The sequence below is a fragment of the Schistocerca piceifrons genome, chromosome 5 (assembly GCF_021461385.2).
Source record: "Schistocerca piceifrons isolate TAMUIC-IGC-003096 chromosome 5, iqSchPice1.1, whole genome shotgun sequence".
In the NCBI taxonomy this organism is placed as follows: domain Eukaryota; kingdom Metazoa; phylum Arthropoda; class Insecta; order Orthoptera; family Acrididae; genus Schistocerca; species Schistocerca piceifrons.
Window position 1 is genome coordinate 681,786,150 of NC_060142.1, and position 24,324 is coordinate 681,810,473.

Here is a 24,324-nt window from a genome sequence, read left to right on the forward strand (position 1 = left end):
ATGTTTGCCAACTTCTTGCCATGTTCTGCAATTTCTTTCTCCTGCCGAACAGTCACTATCCTTTTGCGACCCAATCTAGTGGAAGTTTCATCTTTCCTGAAGGGTGCTGACAGGAATTCCTTTCTCTTTTGTCAGTTACCTACTAGATTTCCTATCTTTGCAAGCTTAATAGTATCTTGCAGCTACATATGACCTTACTCGAAATTCTATTACGATTTCCCGCAGTCTGCATGAGAGTAAAATAAAACGATTTTTACATGGGTGATTTGGTTGGTTGGTTTGGGGAAGGAGACCAGACAGCGAGGTCACCGGTCTCATCGGATGAGGGAAGGACGGGGAAGGAAGTCGGCCGTGCCCTTTTGAAAGGAACCATCCCGGCATTTGCCTGGAGCGATTTAGGGAAATCACGGAAAACCTAAATCAGGATGGCCGAACGCGGGATTGAACCGTCGTCCTCCCGAATGCGAGTCCAGTGTCTAACCACTGCGCCACCTCGCTCGGTACATGGGTGAATGCTGGTCCTGGAGGCAGTGCCTGCCATGTTGACCGCCATAACCACCACCCACAAGTCATCACACAGTGTGACCCAAAAGTAACTGTACAAACTTTATGGGTGTACTGTAAGCATCAAAAGAGTAAAACGTTAAAAAAAGTTATGTATGAAATTCCTTTATCTCCCAGATATGATGCATAATCTCATTTGTGGTAGGCATTACATCATGCGCCAGTGCAGGTCTTTCGCGGGTCGTGTTCGTCTGCCTATCGACTAATGTCGTTTCGTACACCTCTCTACACTGCTCGGTTGGATCTGGCACGAAATGCTTTTCTTTATGTGAGTTCCGTATGGTCCGTTGTACTATATGGTGCTGCTGTGGCGTATCACCACCAGACGTACTAAGCACACACATTCTGTCGCTAGTTCATACAGTGCAGTCGTTGTGAACGGTACGATAGTAGAAAGCACTGTACGAGGAGTAAGACGTCGGTACCAGCATTTGTTGCCAAACAGAAGAGTACCAAACCATCAGACGTTCACAACTGTGGACAGGCATTTGAAATACTATGGCATTCGTGGTGTGCCACGCTTGGGTCGTCTTCAGCTGGGTAGAGTGTATGATGAGAATGTCTCGGCCTCAGCTGGGTGCAGCGTATGATGTGAATGTCCAAAAATGGTGTAAGAAGATCTGACCATACTCGTAGTATAACTGTCACTATAGAGGTCCCTCAGTCAACTGTAAGGCGCCCACATCAGAGACAGCAGTTCCATCCATTTCACCTGCAGAACGTACAAGAGCTAACACTGTCAGAGTTTCTGTCAGTGTTTACTCGAACACCGTGCTGCTGATCCACTTTACGCTCGTCGAGTGTTGTTAACTGCTGAGACTCTTTAACCGTGCGGGTATCATGAGCACTCATAACATACATGTGTGAGCGTATGAGAGTTCTAGCGTAAGTACAGTACGAGGATATCAAAGTCGCTTTGCAACGAGTTTTGACGTGGTATAGTGGACAACCAGTTACTCGGATCTTATGTTGTTCCACAGCGCCTGACCAACAGAGTGTATCGACGCATTTTGGAACATGAATTGGCCAGTGTGCCGGTCTGCTCCATGTTGTTCACTCACTAAACGAACTAACTTATGGTTTATGCACAACGGCGCCCCCGTACATTTCAGTCGGGAGGCAAGGAGGGTATCTCAATATTGCTTATCCCGATAAGTGGATATGTTGTGCAGGACAGTTGCGTGGCTCACCAGATCTCTGCATCTTAACCAGTTGGGCCCTTTGGGGCCGTCCCAGAAACTCGTGTATGGTACTGAAATTGACAATATAGCACAACTACAGTGGAGAACTGAAAACTGCTGTGCTTCTGTGAAGAAGGAGATGAACGGAGCATGCAACGAGGCCGTCGAGCACGTCGCTGTCTCCAGTCACGTGGGCATCACAAGGAAATTTGAGATAAAATTTTATATAAAATTTTACTCTTATTTTGATGCATAAATTACACACACAGAGTGTGTACAGTTACTTTTAATCACCAAGAACTGGTGTTGAGGTGCAATTGTGGTCCTTACTCTACTGCATATCTCGGAAATAAAACAATTTCATACATGTGAGACATTAACTTTTGGCGGCGAATTGAATGTTCAGATAACTTACGGGTTTGTTGCCGGGTGACGTCGTCGACCACCGCTGATATTTGGACAGGAGCACACCCTGCCATTCTCAAGGCACAACTGCAAGGAGGAAGCAATGTGCAGGGGAATTTAGTACCTCGGTTCACAGTGGAGAAACAAGGAAGATACCACACACAGAACAAGTAACCGCAGAGTAAACACACAACCAAAGATAACCTACATCAGAAATATCGATAGTGACTAATAATAAACAGGTGAGGTAGTATTAATTTTGTCCCTCTGTTTTTTGATTAGAGACAGAGCCGGATTCCAAGAAGCATTTAAGCAAAATCTACAATCTCCGTTTATAAGGTTGCTTGATAGTTTGATTTAAACAGCTTCCTTAATAACACTACCCCAATAGCTGGGCGTGCAAGCAGAATCTCCGTGTTGTTGTTTCACGGACGTCAGAAGGTCCTTCTGTGCAACGGGTGAGTGACGATAGCAACGAAGCGGCACCCAAGTCTACGGCCTTTTCGCCTTACGCAGGCAGCATTTCCAACAGAATTGGCCGTATTTTGCGGAAATATGATGTGAAATGTGTTTTTCGACCACCTTATAAGATTAAGGCCCTGTGGGCGTCCGTGAAAGGTGATCTTGGTTTGCGTAAGGCTGGTGTCTAACGTATTCCTTGCAGTTGTGGCATGTTATATATTGGTCAGACAATGAAAACTGTGGAAGACCGGTGTATTGAATATAAGCGTCAGACACGCTTACAACAACCGAGCAAATCAGCTACTGCAGAACATTGCCTTGACACCGGTCATTCTATGGAATACAACACAGAGATTCTGGCTTGCACCTCCAGCTGTTGGGATAGCCTACAACCAAAAAAAAAAAAGATGTGAGGTAATGTCTTTTAACTATAATTGTGCCTCAACGATTATTAGTATTGCAGACAAATTTAATAGGGAAGATGTTTCGTTTACTTACGATGAAGAATCCGCGCCATTATGTTCCACTGCACACAGCTTATGACCTTGCAGCAGCGAAAACTGTATAATGCACTTTTTTTATGTGTATGAACATAATGTAAAGCACTACTCAGCACTAAAATTTTTCATCATATGGAGGTATGAATACAAAGATGGTGGCATTACAAACATAACAATGCCAAAGACTTCCACTCTCAGAGTTGTTTCGTTACGTGCATGTATGTGACCGTAGAAATTTACAGATTGCTAAAGTTACATTACTTACTACTTACATTGAAAGAAACCTGATTAACATTAAGATAAACAAATAAAGCAGTCAGTTATATAGTACTGCTGTAGTGTGAGTACGTAAATCTTATGGTATATACTGGAACAAAAGTAAATGATAAGGGACAGATGTACATAAATAAATATTGCAACTATGGGGGACATTTCATTGGAGGTTTCTTTAACTTTATATTGTAAAGTAGCGAATGAAATTTTGAACAATGGTTGCATTGGGTATCTCGTTTTGTTCATTGAGGAGATTTTGTGATTTGCTTTCATGAATACATATTTCAATCTCTTCAAGCAAATTCATTTAGCTACCTTGCTCGGCATAGTGCAATACTTGTACATGGGCCGGCCGGAGTGGCCGAGCGGTTCTAGGGGCTACAGTCTGGAACCACGCGAACGCTAAGGTCGCAGGTTCGAATCCTGTCTCGTGCATGGATGTGTGTGATGTCCTTAGGTTAGTTAGTTTTAAATACTTCTACGTTCTAGGGGACTGATGGCCTGAGCAGTTAAGTCCCATAGTGCTCAGCGCCATTTGAACCATTTGAACTTGTACATGGTCTTCAGAGCTCTTTATTCCATGCCTGTTAGTAGTTGTGTGCATAGCAAATGTGGATTTTCAAATACTGTTCAGACGTATGGCACCTATATGCTCTTTGAACCGAATCTCAGTGCTTCTTCCAGTTTGTCCTAAATAGTAAGAGGGGCAATTTTGACAGCTGAGTTTGTATATGCCAGACCTTTTTCTTTAGGCGGTTATTATTCTTTAAGTTGTGGACTTCTAACTGCAGGAGTTTGTTGTTTGTGTGGAAGTTTATTTTAATCTTAGTGTTTTTAAATAGATTGCTTCTTTTATAGGGTATGCTCCCTATGAAAGGTAGTGCAAAATATTTTCTGCTGTTTTCTACTGAGTCTTGTGTAAGTAGCATGGTTGTCTGGTGTGCAGCTGATGGCTTTTTGATTTTTTGTGATACTTTGTTTATCAAGCCGAGCTCCGGGTGGCCAAGGAGGTACTGGAGGAAGTGAAACTTCTGGGTGGAGAGAAGCTTCTTGCTTGCACTGACTCTGTTACTGGTCTGCTGGCTGTTAAGTGAATTTTTCCAACAGATATGGTTGTTAAAGATGGTCCAGGGGTCCTGCACGCTATCCACCACCTTCACAGGCGAAAGAAAGAAGTGTTCACCTGCTGGGTCTCTGGACACGAGGGAATGAGTCAGATGACGGAGCAAGGAAAGCAGTCTACTACTGTAATACCACATTTAAAATTCACGTTCCCTACAAGCTTTAGTGTGATGGATGACGCAGCTAGTGTTGACTGAGTGGGAACGGCAGTGGCTGGAAATGGGTAACAGCAAGCTGCAGTCGGTCAAATCGACCATTAACCCGTGGTACACATCTTTTTTGAGCTCCACTTTCGTAGATGACATTTTTCAATGATGCTTGAATCTCTCTTGTGGCTGCAAGATGGTGATGCTTGCGACGTCACACCTACGGCCCACCATGTTTAAAAGTCATGTGTGTTGTATGCTGATAGGCGGGAAATCTTCTGTCTACCGACGGACTTAGCCGCCATTTTAGGCGATAACGAAACAATACGACGAAAATTCTTGAAATACTGTATGGCATCAGGAGTTCTGCCCACTTTGGCTGAAATGGTTCAAATGGCTCTGAGCACTATGTGACTTAACATCTGAGGTCATCAGTCCCCTAGAACTTAGAACTAATTAAACCTAACTAACCTAAGGACATCAAACGCATCCATGCCCGAGGCAGGATTCGAACCTGCGACCGTAGCAGTCGCGCGGTTCCGGACTGAAGCGCCTAGAACCGCTCGACCACCATGGCCGGCTTCCTGCCCAGTTTAATTGGGTAGAGTTTTTTTTGTGATCAACCAGGCTGTTTACTGATTTCATCTGTTTTATTGTTTCTTTTAACCTATGAAAACAGTATGATTGGATCTAACGGCACTCGCAGAAATTTCTATTACTGTTGGCTGTTTTTATATGGCCACTGCTTTCCGTTTCAACAAGAGAACAAAAGTATTCCTCGTTCTCCAGTACCATGAAAGGACGCTAACGTCAAAGCTGTTTAGCACCAACAATTTCAAATCCGTCCACCCAGAAATGGAGCGCAAGGGAAGACTTTGGAAGGATGCGGAAATATATCAACTTTGCCATTTCCAAAGGAAACATCCCATAATTCACCTTAAGTGATTTAACAAGTCCACAGAAAACTTTGTCAGTTGAAAAATTTTTTTTCTCTTTGAGCATTGTGGATTTTTTCAATGTGCGATGTAGCTATTGTATCGTACGTGGAAAGTCCGAGTGTAAATGGCTCTGTCAAGTGTATGTGGAATTTTAGTGCCCTCTTTCAGTGTTTGATAAGTGATGAAGGGAGAGGCAAATCCAATACTGGCACATTGCCTGAACGCATCGAATAGCCCTAATGGGACCATCAGGTTTAATGTCCCAATTCAATGCACATAGCTCATTCAACATCACTAAAGGCTTCACTGCAGAGACGCTTGGAATTAAGGGCAGGGCACTGGCGCTAAATTTACTCGTATACATCAGAAACTGTAGGTGACAATTTCTCTTCCGCGATGTTGGTTTTGACTAAAGTGGAACCAGATATCTCAGAGCAGAGTCACACGGCACGAGTTTGATCAGCGACGTGGCGTATGTATGGGGATTGTAATGTTGTTTTCATTCTCTGCTCCAAACTCTAGAATAAGATGAAGTTCAGACTTTATTTCTACACTTGTCTGCTCCAAAGGGTACAGTGGGTTGTTACAGAAATGGCTTATTGTAAGTTGTTTTTTTTTTCAGTCATTACCAGGACAGTTTGTAGCTCAGCGTAGGGAGTCCACATTTGGAAATAAACGTGAGGAGGCCACTAATTTTGATATTTGCCTTCCAACAAAGCGAAACCTACCTAAATGTTAGGCTGATCAGGGGAATGGAGCTTCTTCAGCTTCTTTCTCTCAAAAAAGTGTGAGACAATAAACAAACAAAAACTCAGAAGTTAATAAGGCTTTTTCTACATCCTTCTTTGTCAGCTCGATCTGTTGTGGAACATGGTTCTTTTCAGCCAAAGACACCAGCAGTATGGGAGTTGGGCGTTCTTCTGATGAACAAGAGAATCCTCTCGGAACTCTTGATCAGAAGGGTAGACAAGTGCTTTATTAACTGTCGGATAATGTTGTCCCAAGACGATTATTGTATACATGTCTTTGTCAATGTATGTGTCTATTTATGTATGTATCTATGTATGTATACACTATGCATATTGTATTTGGCTTCTACTTTTTTTCTTCACCGGAAGACATGGTTGGGTGCTGTAGGGCAAATCTGTTTTCGGAAAGTAGCTTTGATTCTGTCATAACAATCCTTATTTATTTGTGAAAGGGTGGTGGGGTGAAGATATTGGATATTCTGAGGGACAACTCTGCTACTTAACACACAGCCACAGGAAATATCAGTAACCCTGGGCCAAAGCCGCCAGTGCTACAACCTTACCTTCTCGCGATGACAGCCATTGCGTTTAGCGTAGCATGTCTTACGGCAGTAGACAGGTCCCTAGAGATTGCCTTCATTGGATTTCAGAGCTGAGAGCCTAAATTCAAAATTGGCCTCGGGTGTGCCGCATATTCACTTGTTAGGGATGAGGACCGCGGTTCAGCTCTGGTGCGCCGTCCGAGACAGCCTCTCTCACAAACTGTTGGACGTTGGTTGTGACCTGCTGCAGACTGTCCAGCCGGAGCAGGGCCCCACTACTTCCTCTACCAGCCGCCAGAGTGAGCGCCAGCCGTCACCGGCCATTGGCGCTAACGGTATCTATTTCCAGCTAGTCGAGTTTTCATTGGCGCAGCAGAGCCTGGTCAGATGACTAAGTGGTCCTTACCGGACTTTGTACGTCATGGTGGTTGTTACTTGTCGCATTTTTGACTGGCGTGGCCACTGGCACATTTGACGCAGATGGAACTGTTGGAGCCGTACTTGCCTCAAATGGCTCTGAGCACTATGGGACTTAACATCTGAGGTCATCAGTCCCCTAGAGCTTAGAACTAATTAAACCTAACTAACCTAAGGACATCACACACATCCATGCCCGAGGCAGGATTCGCACCTGCGACCGTAGCGGTCGCGCGGTTCCAGACTGAATCGCCTAGAACCGCTTGGACACAATGGTCGGCGAGCCGTACTTCACCACAGGCCTAAGCGCTTGGCATTTGAAGCATTGTGGTTCTCTCACCACGTGATTCAGCATCATCTTTACCTTTATCAAAATTACTGGGATTTCCTGGAAGGAGAGTAATCTTTCAAAGTCAGGAACGGTTTCCTTCTGCACGTGAACCTCCGATGGGGCTGGGCGCTCATCTTTAAGATGAAAAGACTTGGCCACTTCCGTCTGGTCTGCTGGAGGAAGTACACAGTGCCCCACCAGTAAGCAAAGTCGTGGAACACCTCACAGGTGACAGTCCATGGGAACCCACTTTGGCAAATCTTTGTCTGCCGTACGTAACGATCAGTGGATGAGGAATTTTGTGTAATTAGAACGTGTGGTTCACTACTTTTCGTCTGTCGGTAGTCGTCAGTTATTCCTGCAAGAACTGGTCGTCAAAGGTGGTCTTGACTGTGCGTCAAAGGTGGTCTTGACTGACAAGCCACATTTAGCTGTTGAGGTCAGGTATCGAAGTTCTCACCATGAGACATCACCGTCGTACGAACGAAAATTGTAGTGGAGACATTTCATATCGCTCGGAGAACGAGATTTTCTGCTTCCCCCTCTATTAGTAGAAACTTGCTTCTGTCCTGCATTTTCTATCCGCTTGCGAGAGTCAGCTGCCTGCAGCCTGCCAGGTTTCTTAGACATCTTTCTCCTTCCTGCCATCTGGATTGACCGCTGTACCATACTCTTAGAAGTAACGGCACGGCTGGTGCCCTACAATGAGAACTGCCCGAGGCGAGCACGACAGGCGAGGAACGTGTGTGACTTATGTGTGCCCTTTCATATTTCATCTAACTTATCTCGAATCATAAGACTGCGAGCTAAACTGTCTCTTTTAATCAAAACTCAGATCCTGCACAAATAATTTTGTGACCGCGGCACTAACAATGTCATGATACAGTGATAAATATTGGTCAGAACTCTACATACCATTGGTACCAAATAAAATGATCTGATTTTTCTAAATTTCTTATATTTTAATTGGGTATTGTATGTTTCTATTCTCTATCGCTACTGCTCACGTAGGTCGCTGTTCAGATTTTCATTCATTCTTCGGGTGCAGAGAGTACCCTGGAATTCACTGTTCCTTGGCTTTGCCGAAAACATAACAGATTGACTGCGGGAACAGCAAAAGTATAATTCCGTGTTTGTCGAAGGAGCGTTATATCAGATCTGATAATATCTACTGGAAGTGTATTAGAAAAGCAAAGTGGATGGTAAGTCCTCCTATAAGTCGAGTCCTCTGCCGGTTGCTGATATCGACAAGCTTACAGCTGTGTGCAGAGTCGGGGTCCCCTCGTTTGCTTTTCTTAAGCTCCGCCTGTTTGCTCTCTACGGACGAATCGATACTCTCAGAGGACTGCGACCACACTGTTTGTTCGCCACATTAAAGCAGAAGTTGCAGGTATCTCCCAATTATCTCCTGACGACTCGTTTTCGAGGGAAATGCCTAGTTTATTCAAGCAACAGATAATCTCTAGTTCACAACGTGCAATATGGTTCACGCTGGTGAGTTTTGGTGGCGCAGTTTCCTTTTGAAACATCTTATCGAGCTTTCAAACCGATGCTGAGGTAATCTTCTATTCAGTTGTATTTTTTCAATCAGTTCCAGCACTTTCTTTACTCAGCATATTGTGACAAAGGCAAGACCGCGTTGTAAGAGTAGTGTCCTTCGATAATGAAAATACTCCTAAGGTGAATGAATCAGCAATGATAAGGGCTTATAGAGCGTGGAAGGTAATAGACACTAAAAGGCTAAAGATAAAATGAGTATGTGCAAAAAATTGTGATTTCCTAATGGCAGCAACGGTGAGAGGTCTGTGCACTTGAAGTGTATGCTGAACTACTACTGTATACAGATTACGATGCCCAAGGCAGTCATACAACTCAATTACAGAATGACGAGAACCCTGCACACATATTGCTTGAATAATCCATCTTTATTTTATGGTTACTAGTACATGCAAAGGCGCAATTCACTTACTAGTATGTTCTGTTCGAGGTCCATTAAGGGAACTTTGTAATGTAGTTCCACTTATTTTGCATCAGCAAAATAGTAGGAAAAATATACATAATAGTAGGTGATTAGGATTACAGTATATGAAATTAACAGGGTGTTTCAAAAATAACCGGTATATTTGAAACGGCAATAAAAACTAAACGAGCAGCGATAGAAATACACCGTTTGTTGCGATATGCTTGGGACAACAGTACATTTTCAGGCGGACAAACTTTCGAAATTACAGTAGTTACAATTTTCAACAACAGATGGCGCTGCAAGTGATGTGAAAGATATAAAAGACAACGCAGTCTGTGGGTGCGCCATTCTGTACGTCGTATTTCTGCTGTAAGCGTGTGCTGTTCACAACGTGCAAGTGTGCTGTAGACAACATGGTTTATTCCTTAGAACAGAGGATTTTTCTGGTGTTGGAATTCCACCGCCTAGAACACAGTGTGTTGCAACAAGACGAAGTTTTCAATGGAGGTTTAATGTAACCAAAGGACCGAAAAGCGATACAATAAAGGATCTGTTTGAAAAATTTCAACGGACTGGGAACGTGACGGATGAACGTGCTGGAGAGGTAGGGCGACCGCGTACAGCAACCACAGAGGGCAACGCGCAGCTAGTGCAGCAGGTGATCCAACAGCGGCCTCGGGTTTCCGTTCGCCGTGTTGCAGCTGCGGTCCAAATGACGACAACGTCCACGTCTCGTCTCATGCGCCAGAGTTTACACCTCTATCCATACAAAATTCAAATGCGGCAACCCCTCAGCGCCGCTACCATTGCTGCACGAGAGACATTCGCTAACGATATAGTGCACAGGATTGATGACGGCGGTATGCATGTGGGCAGCATTTGGTTTACTGACGAAGCTTATTTTTACCTGGACGGCTTCGTCAATAAACAGAACTGGCACATATGGGGAACCGAAAAGCCCCATGCTGCAGTCCCATTGTCCCTGCATCCTCAAAATGTACTGGTCTGGGCCGCCATTTCTTCCAAAGGAATCATCGGCCCATTTTTCAGATCCGAAACGATTACTGCATCACGCTATCTGGACATTCTTCGTGAATTTGTGGAGGTACAAACTGCCTTAGACGACACTGCGAACACCTCGTGGTTTATGCAAGATGGTGCCTGGCCACATCGCACGGCCGACGTCTTTAATTTCCTGAATGAATATTTCGATGATCGCGTGATTGCTTTGGGCTATCCGAAACATACAGGAGGCGGCGTGGATTGGCCTCCCTATTCGCCAGACATGAACCCCTGTGACTTCTTTCTGTGGGGACACTTGAAAGACCAGGTGTACCGCCAGAATCCAGAAACAATTGAACAGCTGAAGCAGTACATCTCATCTGCATGTGAAGCCATTCCGCCAGACACGTTGTCAAAGGTTTCGGGTAATTTCATTCACAGACTACGCCATATTGTTGCTACGCATGGTGGATATGTGGAAAATATCGTACTATAGAGTTTCCCAGACCGCAGCGTCATCTGTTGTTGAAAATTGTAACTACTGTAATTTCGAAAGTTTGTCCGCCTGAAAATGTCCTGTTGTCCCAAGCATATTGCAACAAACGGTGTATTTCTATCGCTGCTCGTTTAGTTTTTATTGCCGTTTCAAATATACCGGTCATTTTTGAAACACCCTGTAGCTGCAGCAGCAACTGCGCCAATTCAGCTGGACACAGAGTCTAACTGGGTTTGGATGACAGACGCGGACATGCCACTACACATCGTTTCCCCTCTGTGCCAGAGTTCATTGTAGTGGCAGACGAGTAGAGGTGTGCCATTCTCTCAGCATCCTATTACTAGGTCCATGGTTTGCATAAAAATATTTAAAAATCCATAAAAACAACACATTATCATGCCTAATACGGTGTAATTAAACCACTGGCGTTCAAACCAGCTTCCAAAATGGATGAATATAGGTCCTGTATGATGTTCAACGGAATTTTGTACCATTCGTCCTGCACAGTAGTAGCAAGTTCAGGCAACAAGGATGCAGGTAGATTGTGATTACTCACACTTCTCTCCAAAGTAGACTACCAACACTCAATAACATAGAGATCTGGTTCAAATGGTTCAAATGGCTCAGAGCACTATGGGACTCAACTGCTGTGGTCATCAGTCCCCTAGAACTTAGAACTACTTAAACCTAACTAACCTAAGGACAGCATACACATCCATGCCCGAGGCAGGATTCGAACCTGCGACCGCAGCAGTCATAGAGATCTGGTGAGCGCGGTGACCAGGGAAGATGCGACAGTTCACCCTCGTAATCACAAAACCAGTCGTGGACGATGAGAACTGTGTGAACAGGAGACCTGTCGTCTTGGAACAGAGCATCGCCATTGGGGAATGAACATTGTACCGTGGGATGGACCTGATCAACCAAACTGCTCACATAATCCGTGACAGTAACGCGACCTTGCAAATCCCCGATGAGCTCATGAAATGCCACTATATGGTTTCCCAAATCATTGCACAATCCCCACCATGTTTCACTCTCGGACACAAAGTCGGCCAGAAGTTGGAAACGGTATGCAACAAGACTTATCCGACGAAATGACTTTTTTCCATCGTTCCGTAGTTCCACTTTCTCCCGTTACGGGTATTGTCACCACTAGCCTTGATATTCCAGCTCACCTCTTAATTCTCAAATTATGGAGCTCCTTTTATGTTGCTCCGCAATGACAGAGTTCCTCTGTGAATTTTACTGCTGTCGTTCCCGTATTTCTCGTCAAAAACCTCTTGAACAACCGTCTGCCACGATCACTGACCAACCACTTTCATCCGGGTTGTGACTTGGCGGATGATATTTATCCGCTTTCCCTGAATGCAGCGTAAATCTTCGATATCTTGTTTCTTGAAATGCCAAACACTTTGGCGGAAGCTCCCACCATAAGACCACCAATAATTTTCCCATATTCGAAGTCACTTACCTCCAACACAATGAACTCATAACTAAACGGACTACCTTTCTGACTACGGCTGACACCTGCAACGTATTGAGAACACTGCACAGATGCCGTTTGTGGTTAAACAGAACAGTCCACCATTCGGGCTGGACTAGTATTTGCATTTACATTCAAGCGTCAGTTTCTCGCTGCGTTTCTACATTTTTGCATGGCTCCTTTTGTTTTCAAGAGTGAGAGGATGGGAGAAACTGCTGACCAGTGGAACATCCTGCATTTCGAAGCAGGACAGGACATTACAGAACGTGTACGGTCTCACGTGTTTTCATTGAAAGATAAAGTCTCAGAGACTACGACATCACAAGCAAGATTAGGAGACGTGAGCCATATATACTGAATGGCTATTATCCTATGAATTAGTCTTTTTCCGTAATCTGGTTGAACAAATGAGTGTGCGGACTAATTGTTCTGCAATGTATCATGGTACCCGCTCACTGTCATAATTACATTTTCATAATATTAGCCGTGGCTAGCTCAAAAGTTAGTAATGTTCCTTACATTTGTTTAGGAGCTTCAACGACGTAAGCGACACTTGAATCGTATTAAGCATGCGGCAGGCACGTTTAAAATTGTTCCGTCAGTGTGCGCGTACGGCACTCGGTCCCGCCCACGCTTAAATACATAAAAAAACAGGTTTTTTTATTTTTTGTTGGAATTAATTATTTATTGTTTATAACATCATTCTTAACAGCAACTTTTAATATGATCTGCATAAATAGGGTAAACAGCGGCATTTCACGCCGCGCTACCAGCGGCCTTGGCAGCACACTGAGTTCTTCTCTTCCGTTGGGGGTAGATGTCTTTCGCTTTCGCGCTGCAGAATCTCACGTGTTTTCAAAGTACTGATTACTCCTCATATTAAGGAGGTAACATTTTTTGATTTTGCACAGTTGTTTATGCGGTATAAACAAATTTTTCTGATTAGGGTTTGTGTTTTTGCGTTCGTTCGTTTAGACGTAATAGCCTTAGCTGCTCTAGTAAAAATCTTAGCATCTTAGCTGCCATCTTGCGCCACCCTAGAAAGTCTTCGCAAATACTGGCTGATAAACGTATTTAAAAGCGGATATTTAATTATTTGTAGTAGCATGCACGTGGTATAGATAGAGCACTTCGTTTTAAGCCAGATAATATATTAAATTTATATATCACGAATTAACCAAGCTATCGAAAACTTAACGAGTTTTTTTCCTTGTGCATTTTAGATGCATCCAAAACATCGCAAATATGCCAACCAAAATATTATTACAGCAGCAAGGTCGGTAAAAGAGGAGGAGTACTCAATTTACAGGGCATCAAAGCAATGTGAAGTGCCATGGTCTACCCTGAAAGACTTTCTTAGCAGGACTGAAGGTGAATGTCTACGCTACCCAAATTAGGGAAACTGTTTGCTTTACCTGTACAAATGGATCAAAGAATATGCAATTACATATTTTCCATGCTGGAATTAGGATTCGGAATACTGTAACTCAGATTCGAAAACTGGCATATAAGCTAGCTACAGCAACTGGTAGGAAACATCCCTTCAATGAAGAAGAACAAGCTGCAGGGGACTGGTGGTGGAAAGATTTTAAAACACATTATGGGCTTACCTTAAGAGTGTCTGAAAATATACCTGTTTATAGGTCTTCAATGGGAAATAATTTTTATCAAAATTTTTTTATCAAAAATTAGAAGCATAAGTCACAGATCTAGGAGTTCAAGATCGTCCAGATCTAGTATGGAATTACGATGAGACTGGGCTCTCATGTGGTGAAAGCATCCAAGATCGTCACAGCAATTGGCAAAAAGTATGTATATAGCAGAACGTTTGCTGATTGAGGTGAGAATCACACATTGCTTGCTTGTGTCAACGCTAGTGCCCACTGGATGCCACGTATGGTGATATTTAAGGATGTTCGAATGTCAGAAGAACTTCTGAAAGACGTAATTCCTGGCACCATTGTGAAACTATCACCAAAAGGATTGATAAATGGAGAACTTTTTCTGGAATGGTTCAATCATTTCATGCAATGTATACCTCCTGCAAGACCTATAATTGTAGTACTGGATGCCCATGGATCCCATATTTCAGAGGAGGTCGTTGATCTGGCCAAGAAGAACCAGATCTTTCTCCTGACATTTCATTCTCACGCTACTCACACTCTGCAGCCATTGGATGTTGGGGTATATAGGCAACTTAAAAGATCACGGGGAAAATCCTTAAATAGCTACATGGTCAAGGATCCACGTCTCAGACCCGACATATCTGATTTCCAAAAATTGTTGGAACCTGCTTACTACAGTGCTTTCAGTCCTGAGAGCATCATATCAGCTTTTAGGAAGACTGGGATATGTCCATTTAATCCTGCCGCTGTGACGGATGAGGCAATATCAGCATCAAAGCTGACAGAAAAACCTGCAGAAGACAATCTGGAACCAGCATCAGATGATTCAGAAAGTCATTCAGCGGTGAATGAACTTCTTGCACTACCTGTCTTAACAGATGTTGGGAACAAATGCAAGCGGAGGAGAAAGACAGATAGCAAGGCAGAATGTCTGACTCCAATTCAAGAAGCAGCTCCCAAAGGAAGCAGAGGTAGACCTACGCATTTTCTAAAATATTATATCACGTGCTTCATTAAGAGGGTTGACAGTTGTTCCTTTGAGTTGTTGTTTATATATTTTAATGATATTTATTGATTTATAGGTAGGCTACGAAAGGAAGATACATTAAATCCACAATCCAGCACCTGTGGAGTGGCAAAGACGAGGACGAAGGATGACAATAAATTTGGATCCTATGGCTACAGTTATTTAGTAGACGTGAGGAAAAAATCAGGGGCGGTATGGATTCACGGTAGTTTTCTTTTAATGTGGTACCATTCGAAGTGTCAACATACTTTTAAAAAGAGTGAGGATGTTTTTATGTGTAAAAAGTGTCAAAACCTTTCTGATGAAGACTAAAATGAGCTTTCATTTAGTCAGTAAATTCAGTTCAACGTTTTTGCTCATTGATTCGTCAGTACTTTATCATTATTATCATAAAAAAGCCTCAATGTCGTAAAATGTCAAAATAAAATCTTTTATATAAATACAATGCTTTCATTATTTACTTACTGCATCATCACGAAATTAACCAAGTAATGTAACGAACTTGCCAAGGGGTATCACGAAATAACCTACAAAATTCTTAGTTGATGAAATCATAAGGGAGAGAATGTAGAATCAACTAATCATAACATTGTGCATATTGAGCAATGCATTTACGGACAGGCTTACATATATTATTCAGCAGGCTTTCAAAATATTTATATGTACTTTAAATTAACTTAAAACAGAAATCCTCACGAAATTACCGAAGTTTACCTTATATCCAAGGTGCATGGAAAAATTAAAATTGTTACAGAATATCTGACATACGTTTCCAGGATATTTCCTAAGCGCTACTTTAATAACAAATTCTAAATAAATTGTAACCACAGGTATGATTCCATTGTTTACCATTGTTAAAGCAAGTTTTACAAAAACGTGTAATATGTATAAAAACTTTGTAGTAATAATAAAGAATAAGGCAGTCAGTAAATACATATAAAGAATCAGACACTTTCTTCCTCTGGAGAATCACTGAAATCATTACAGGTGAAAACATCGTGGCAATGTTGCTTGCAATCGAATCTTTTGCGGCTATAGACAGTAGTTTTATTTTTTTTTTTTTTACCACCACAAAGATGGCACATCCCAAACCTTCTTACAGTCTCATCGTGATTGGCGGGAATTGATTGATGAGGTGACAGAAATCCTTGAATATCTCGTGGTAGAGAGCTGAGCCCTTTCTTTCAAATGGCAGTCCATCAGAGCTAAGGCCAGGTTTATTAGGTAGGTTCTTCTTCTGAATCTTTTATATGGATTGTTTGCAAAAAACAAGACCTGGTAATTTATCCCAGCAATAACAAGATAACGAAAAAACAATGCTTAGGGCCATCTTCTTGTGGTCCTTTGTGTAGAGTAGGATGTACAAATATAATCCACAGTATCGACTCCACCTTTTGATACATTGTAGTCCAAATTTACAACATACTTGCCTGTAGCGTCGTCCATTTCAGCAGCTTCATGCATTGACGACAGGAAACGCACAGCCTTGTAACTTTTTGTTTGGCACGAAACAAGACATAACTCATCTTGAAATCCGAAAAGACAATTCCCAATTTCTCGCGATCTGTTGGGCAAAAGTTCCGGAGGAATTTCCTTCTTGTTCTTTTTTAATGTTCCAATGAACGTTAGCCATTTTCTAAAAGATGCTGGGCTACAGGGAAACTACTGTAGTACTTGTTCGTAGTTACATTCCTGTGAGTTCCCTTGATTGGGTCAACCAAGCTCTTCACAATATCCATTGGCTGGTTAGATGCAACGTATGGTCCAGGACTCTGTCTGCCGCAGTATAATTCAAAATTAAAAGTATAAAATGTCTTGCTATCGCACAATGCATATAACTTCAATCCATACTTAGCGGGCTTATTGGGCATGTACTGAACAAAACCACCACGTCCGCGAAATGGGACGTTTCGTCTATGGTTGTGAACTCCCCTGGACTGTAGTTATTTCTGCAGTTGTTCAGAAGTGCTGAGTGGAGATTGCGGATGGCAGCAAGTTTATCAGTTCCAAGTCGTTCTTTTCCTGTAGAAGTATCGTCAAACCTGAGTGACCGTAGCAAGAACACAAAGCGCTTGTAGCTAAATGCTGCCCTTAGAATAATCATGCCTGTTCCATTTGATGCCCACAGTTCTAATACATTTGTGCGTCCTCCTTTTTGCACAGCAATGAGAAACAGTGCTCCCAAAATAGCCGTTATTTCAGAAGCAGAGGTAGTTTTGCAATCTCTATCCCTAGAGTAATTCACAGATGATCTCTTGTTATTTATGTACTTGTTTGTGTTTTGCAACGACGTAATCAATTATCTCAGGATCAAAGAATTTGAGAAAATCTTCAATTTCAGTTCTAGCTTCTCTACCATTGCGTTTCGGGCCAGGTAGGACTTTGATTATATTCTTACGTTTGGGTTTCCCTGGTAGTGCTAACGGATTATTTATCCACAAAGTTTCTTGGTCCTTACGAATACAACAATGGCCGTCATTATGTGACATTCCTTACACTTCATTCCCGTGAACGCATGACTGATCAGATTTGCTGGAATGATCTGCTGTTTGAATTATTTCTGCTTCCTCAACGCTGTCAGAGAAATCTGCGTAATCTTCTTCGTCAGTTCCTGTGAGTTCCCTTGATTGGGTCAACCAAGCTCTTCACAATATCCATTGGCTGGTTAGATGCAACGTATGGTCCAGGACTCTGTCTGCCGCAGTATAATTCAAAATTAAAAGTATAAAATGTCTTGCTATCGCACAATGCATATAACTTCAATCCATACTTAGCGGGCTTATTGGGCATGTACTGAACAAAACCACCACGTCCGCGAAATGGGACGTTTCGTCTATGGTTGTGAACTCCCCTGGACTGTAGTTATTTCTGCAGTTGTTCAGAAGTGCTGAGTGGAGATTGCGGATGGCAGCAAGTTTATCAGTTCCAAGGCAGAAGAAGACGCTCAGTTTCTTCTGGTGTTAGTCCTTTCCTTTGTGCGGAACTGGGAGACAATAAAATAATTCTAATTCCAAAGCACTGGTAGTAACTAAATCATCATTTACCCACAGAGCTGCAAAACAAAGCTTCTAATCATCAAAACATTCGACAGTGGTACGGCTACGTGTACTTATACTACCGGGCGCGCGCGGTACACAGTGCCGTCTCGGCGCAGTCGTCCACTTCACAGGAGAGTCACAGCTGTTACGGTGGGTATAATGACGGCGCACTAAAGCAGTTTGGCGCGAGACTAAACAATCGAAGCACATCTAGCATCACTTTTGTGTGCTCGGCGCGCTGACGTAATTATTGGACGAAAACAAACCCGCCGCTGGGTTAAGTTTTAAACTCAGTTTAAAGCACGAAGCGTGAATCAGAGCGAGCGTACGAAACCAGGCAGCATCAATTTGATAGAAACAAGTGCGGATAAAACGCCAGCCATCCTTATCGCTGAATACTGGAGTGCATGTAGCAAAATTGTACCATTAATCTGTCGAAATTCCAACAAAATTTCCTAGTTCCATTCCCGTCATAATTCTAACACGAATGTTCTTAGGTGCTGTTCACAGCTCACGATTACTTGCGATTTGAGCGACGTCACACGGAAAACTGGCTCCATAAATTTGTTGGGTACCGAAGGATTTAAGAGGTTCGATGATCCTCGTGAACACTTGAGTCGCTGCCAAAAGCACCGTACGACACAGACACGTTCCTACTGCTTTTGCAAAAGCAACTCGTCGGCCTCCGCATGGCTACAAGCATGTGCGTCCGGGCAAAAACCTTATCTACCTGCCTACATGCTGTCGAAGCCATGTGGCTTCTGATGTCTTCAATATGCTACGGGATGTTTATTACCAGTGAAATGCAAATTATTTAAATGAAGCATTGTTGTTGTTGTGGTCTTCAGTGCTGAGACTGGTTTGATGCAGCTCTACATGCTACTCTATCCTGTGCGAGCTTCTTCATCTCCCAGTACTTACTGCAACCTACATCCTTCTGATGTTACTTAAAATCCGTCTTGGTTGCAATTTTTTTTATTCATGTGACCGGTTTCGGTTCATTCAGAACCATCTTCAGATCTGTAACAATAATGATACTAATTTACTATTTTACGGAAGCAAATCTTTGTCATTCTATTTTATCAACATCAAATGTACCAGAACGTACCTGATATTTCAGTTACAGGAGTAACCCGTCCAAATCCAGCAACTTTCCCATGCTGCGTAACATAAAATTGGTTGGCAGAGTGCACGTCATTTATATTAATTATAACACTACTACCAATAGGTGGCGCATGGTACATTTATTACATTCCATATGCACATACTGTATTCAGTAGATTTTTTTTATTAAAAAATACTTAATTAAAATATGTAGATCTCAAGGTTAAAATCTGTACTTGTCAGAATTAAAAAACATTCATCTCTTGGTCTCCCTCTACGATTTTTACCCTCCACGCTGCCCTCCAATGCTAAATTTGTGATCCCTTGATGCCTCAGAACATGTCCTACCAACCGGTCCCTTCTTCTTGTCAAGTTGTACACAAACTCCTCTTCTCCCCAATTCTATTCAAAACCTCCTCATTAGTTAGGTGATCTACACTTCTAATCTTCAGCATTCTTCTGTAGCACCACATTTCGAAAGATTATATTCTCTTCTTGTTCAAACTATTTATCGTCCATGTTTCGCTTTCATACATGGCTACAATCCATACAAATACTTTCAGAAACGACTTCCTGGCACTTAAATCTGTACTCAGTGTTAACAAATTTCTCTTCTTCAGAAACGGTTCCCTTACCATTGCCAGTCTACGTTTTATATCCTCTACTTCGAACATCATCAGTTATTTTGCTCCCCAAAGAGCAAATCTCCTTTACTACTTTAAGTGTCTCATTTCCTAATCTAATTCCCTCAGCATCACCCGATTTAATTCGACTACATTCCATTATCCTCGTTTTGCTTTTGTTGATGTTCATCTTATATCCTCCTTTCAAGACACTGTCCATTCCATTCAATTTGTCTTCCAGATCCTTTGCTGTCTCTGTTCCACAAAAACTATAAGCGGCATTTCTTGCGTGCTACCACGACGAGAAAACTAGACAAATTGCCAGATTCTACGTTAAATGGTACATGAGATTGTCTGGTTTACTTGTTACTCATAACTGCCCAAATTTATCGCGTAAAACAAAACTATGTATCTTTTGAGTGTTTTGAATTTGCTCTCCACAGGCTTAGTAGGCGGATTTTAATGACAAAATGCGGGTGGATGAGACAAGTCCCAGCAATGTCCCATTGCTTCAACCTGTCAGCAGGAAACGGTGCATGTTCTGGATACTCCGATGAAATGACTAAAACGAAGTGGTGAGATTGTGGTATTCCGTTATGTCAAAGTTAAGAATGGGGCTGCCAATGATCCAGGGAAGGAATTTGCTCCATCCCTGTTTAAGAAGTGGTATGTCTGCTTCACCAAATTGCTCAAGATACGCCTTTTCACGAACAGAAAAAAGCTTAGTTGCCCAGTGACCGCGTAAATCTGCGTTGTATGAGTTGTTCAGCTCCAACACCAATTATAGGATGATTCTCACTGTATGCTAAGAGGCATTTCTCTTTCCTCTGTACAGAGGCTAGGAAAGAGACTGGTTCGGTAGGAACCTGTAGCCTGCATGGTAGAGTGCGTTCAATATCTTTAAATAAGGAGGCTTTGAAGATTCGTACACTGTGCTACCACAGACAACCTATTTGCGAACGGAGGTTCCATTGAATGTGAAGGGTCTGGATCCATCTGACCCTCGATTCTTTCCGATAACACATTGCAAAATGTGTGGGACCTTTGGACACTTACATTTCGGGTCTTGGAAGTGTGGCAGACATGTCAGCCTGTGATCAAAGATGAGGACTGAAATTCGTACTGAGGCCCTAAAATCCCAGATGGTTTTCCTCAGCCGGATTTTCAAGTAGTGGGAGCTTTGATGCCAACAATTAAAGTACAAGCAAACAGTTTCGACCGTGGAAAATTTAGAACCAATGGTTTCAGCCAAATCATCCAGCCCCTTAAGGATCACCTGTAGTTGACGTGTAGCCACAGTGAGACTTGAGAAAATGCAGAGTACCGTAAGGTCATCCTAAAATATGGAATAATTGACTGTGTTCCTTATTGCGGAAGCGGTACTATTCATCGCTGTAAGGAATGTGGTGACGATCAGAACGCTATCCTAAGGAACGTCATTCCGCTGAGGGAACGATTTGAAGTACACAGCACCTAGTCGGTATAGGAAATATCATTCAGCGAGGAAGGACTTCTGCAATATGGCACATAGAAATTAGATTCACGCAGTTCACGAAAGACGTGTCTCCACGTGGTATCACAGACTTTCTGCAGATAGAAAAAGATACCAATAAACTGCCGTTTGCGTAGGAATTACTCATGAATCGCACTCTCTAATTGGAGGAGTTGGTCAAGTGTGGACAGGTATCTGCGAAACCCAGATACGAATCGGCTGAACGATCTCTTGGTTTCGAGAGTCCACACCAGGCATCCGTTTGTCATCTGCTCAAGGGTAGAGAAAGCAGCACTCCTGTAGCTATAAGGAGGTAACCTCCCTTCCCTGGCTTTTGAAGGGGCATTACAATAGCCTCCCGCTATGGATATGGATAACAGCCTGCAGCCAATATTTGATTGAAGAGGCACAGAAAAACTACCTTTGCCTCCACGCTTATTTGTTTCAACACGCGATGTTGTTTGTTGTTGTGGTCTTCAGTCCTGAGACTGGTTTGATGCAGCTCTCCATGCTACTCTATCCTGTGCAAGCTTCTTCATCTCCCAGTACCTACTACAACCTGCATCTTCCTGAATCTGCTCAGTGTATTCATCTCTTGGTCTCCCTCTACGAGTTTTACACTCCACGCTTTCCTCCAATACTAAATTGGTGATCCCTTGATGGCTCAGAACATGTCCTACCAACCGATGCCTTCTTGTAGTCAAGTTGTGCCGCAAACTTCTCTTCTCCCCAATCCTATTCACTACCTCCTCATTAGTTATATGATCTACCCATCTAATCTTCAGCATTCTTCTGTAGCACCACATTTCGAAAGCTTCTATTCTCCTCATGTCCAAACTAGTTATCGTCCATGTTTCACTTCCATACATGGCTACGCTCCATACAATACTTTCAGAAACGACTTCCTGACACTTAAATCTATACTCGATGTTAACAAATTTGTCTTCTTCAGAAACGCTTTCCTTGCCACTGCCAGTCTACGTTTTATATCCTCTATACTTCGACCATCATCAATTATTTTTCTCCCCAAATAGCAAAACTGCTTTACTACTTTAAGTGTCACATTTCCTAATCTAATTCCCTCAGCATCACCCGACTTAATTCGACTACATTCCATTATCCTCGTTTTGCTTTTGTTGATGTTCATCTTATATCCTCCTTTCAAGACACTATCCATTCCGTTCAACTGCTCTTCCAAGTCCTTTGGTGTCTCTGACAGAATTACAATGTCATCGGCGAACCTCAAAGTTTTTACTTCTTCTCCATGGATTTTAATACCTACTCCCAATATTTCTTTTGTTTCCTTCACTGGTTGCTCAATATACAGATTGAATAACATCGGGGAGAGGCTACAACCATGTCAACTCCCTTCCCAATCACTGCTTCCCTTTCACGTCCCTCGACTCTTATAACTACCAACAAATTGCAAATAGCCTTTCGCTCCCTGTATTTTACCCCTGCCACCTTCAGAATTTGAAAGAGAGTATTCCAGTCAACATTGTCAAAAGCTTTCTCTAAGTCTACAAATGCTAGAGGCGTAGGTTTGCCTTTCCTTAATCTAGCTCCTAAGATAAGCCGTAGGGTCAGTATTGCCTCACGTGTTCCAGTATTTCTACGGAATCCAAACTGCTCTTCCCCGAGGTCGACTTATACCAGTTTTTCCATTCGTCTGTAAAGAATTCGCGTTAGTATTTAGCAGCCGTGACTTATTAAACTGATAGTTCGGTAATTTTCACTTCTGTCAGCACCTGTTTTCTTTGGGATTGGAATTATTATATTCTTCTTGAAGTCTGAGGGTATTTCGCCTGTCTCATACATCTTGCTCACCAGATGGTAGAGTTTTATCAAGACTGGCTCTCCCAAGGCCATCAGTAGTTCTAATGGAATGTTGTCTACTCCCTGAGCTTTGTTGCAACTCAGGTCTTTCAGTGCTCTGTGAAACTCTTCACGCAGTATGGTATCTCCCATTTCATCTTCATCAACATCCTCTTCCATTTCCATAATATTGTCCTCAAATACGTCACCCTTGTATAGACCCTCTATATACTCCTTCCACCTTTCTGGTATCCCTTCTTAGCTTAGAACTGGGTTTCCATCCGAGCTCTTGATATTCATACAAGTGGCTCTCTAATCTCCAAATGTCTCTTTAATTTTCCTATAGGTAGTATCTATCTTACCCCTAGTGAGATAAGCTTCTACATCTTTACATTTGTTCTCTAGCCATCCCTGCTTAGCCATTTTGCACTTCCTGTCGATCTCATTTTTGAGACGTCTGTTCTCCTTTTTGCCTGCTTCATTTACTGCATTTTCATATTTTCTCCTTTCATCAATTAAATTCAATATTTTTTCTGTTACCCAAGGATTACTATTAGCCCTCGTCTTTTTACCTACTTGGTCCTCTGCTGCCTTCACTACTTCATCCCTCAGAGCTACCCATTCTTCTTCTACTGTATTTCTTTCCCCCATTCTCATCAATTGTTCCCTTATGCTCTCCCTGAAACTCTGTACAGCCTCTGGTTTAGTCAGTTTATCCAGGTCCCACCTCCTTGAATTCGCACCATTTTCCAGTTTCTTCAGTTTTAATCTACAGTTCATAACCAATAGATTGTGGTCAGAGTCCACATCTGCTCCAGGAAATGTCTTACAATTTAAAACCTGGTTCCTAAATCTCTGTGTTACCATTATAAAATCTTTCTGAAACCTGTCTATATGTGCGATATGGAATCCTATCAAGTACTAGAACAGTGCCACGTGCAGCAGTGCTGGCTATAATTTGCGTAAATGGTATTTAGATGTCTGAATCGTCAGGCGAAAAGTTTAGCCGCTCTTTCTCCGTTT